This window comes from Pteropus vampyrus, unplaced genomic scaffold (assembly GCF_000151845.1).
Source record: "Pteropus vampyrus isolate Shadow unplaced genomic scaffold, Pvam_2.0 Scaffold21, whole genome shotgun sequence".
Lineage (NCBI taxonomy): Eukaryota > Metazoa > Chordata > Mammalia > Chiroptera > Pteropodidae > Pteropus > Pteropus vampyrus.
In genome coordinates this window covers 2,639,702-2,640,433 of record NW_011888802.1, presented here as the reverse complement: position 1 = coordinate 2,640,433, position 732 = coordinate 2,639,702, and the positions used below count along the sequence as shown (strand labels likewise).

The 732-nt window shown below is 37.7% G+C and overlaps 1 pseudogene; it reads right to left on the bottom strand.

The window, feature by feature from the left end:
- Window positions 1–238: 238 nt before the first annotated feature.
- LOC111736680 lies at window positions 239–356 on the bottom strand (annotated as a pseudogene).
- Between the last annotated feature and the right edge of the window lie 376 nt (window positions 357–732).

Genomic DNA, 732 nt, shown 5'->3' with positions numbered 1-732 from the left:
TGAGCCAACCTCTGCTATCTTCAAACTTTTCTTCTATACCTTCCTAAGGTTTCTCACCCTTCATAGGATTGAAAAGAGTTAGGGCCTTGCTCTGAATTAGGTTTTGGCTTAAGAGAATGTTGGGCTGATTTTTGTTTTTTAATTTTACTTGTTTAGGCGAGGCAATCCTTGGTTGACCTCACAGATTGCAAGGACTGTGTCAGTTTACAATTCCTTATTTTTTTTTTTTTATTTTTTACACCTACAGCACCCGGTCTTCCTAGGTGGTCTCCCATCCAAGTACTAACCAGGCCCAACTCTGCTTAGCTTCTGAGATCAGACAGGATTGGCTTGTTCATGGTAGCATGGCCGTAGACTGGGCTGATCTGATCTTCTATCCAAACTATTGAAACTTTCTCCATATCAGCAATATGGCCATTTTATTTTCTTGTCATTTGTGTGTTCCCTTCAGTAGCATTTTTAATTTCTCTAAAGAACTTTTCCTTTGTCTTCATAGCATGGCTAACTGTTTGGTTTAAGAGATCCAGCTTTTGGCCTGTCTGGGCTTTCAACATGCCTTCTTTACTAAGCTTAATTATTTCTAGCTTTTGATTTAAAGAGAGTGACATGTAACTCTTCTTTTTATTTGAACACTTGGAGGCCATCGTAAGGTTATTAATTGTCCTAATTTCAATATTATTATGTCTCAGGGAATAGGGAGGCTGTTTTTCTATGAGTGTTTTTTGTTTTATT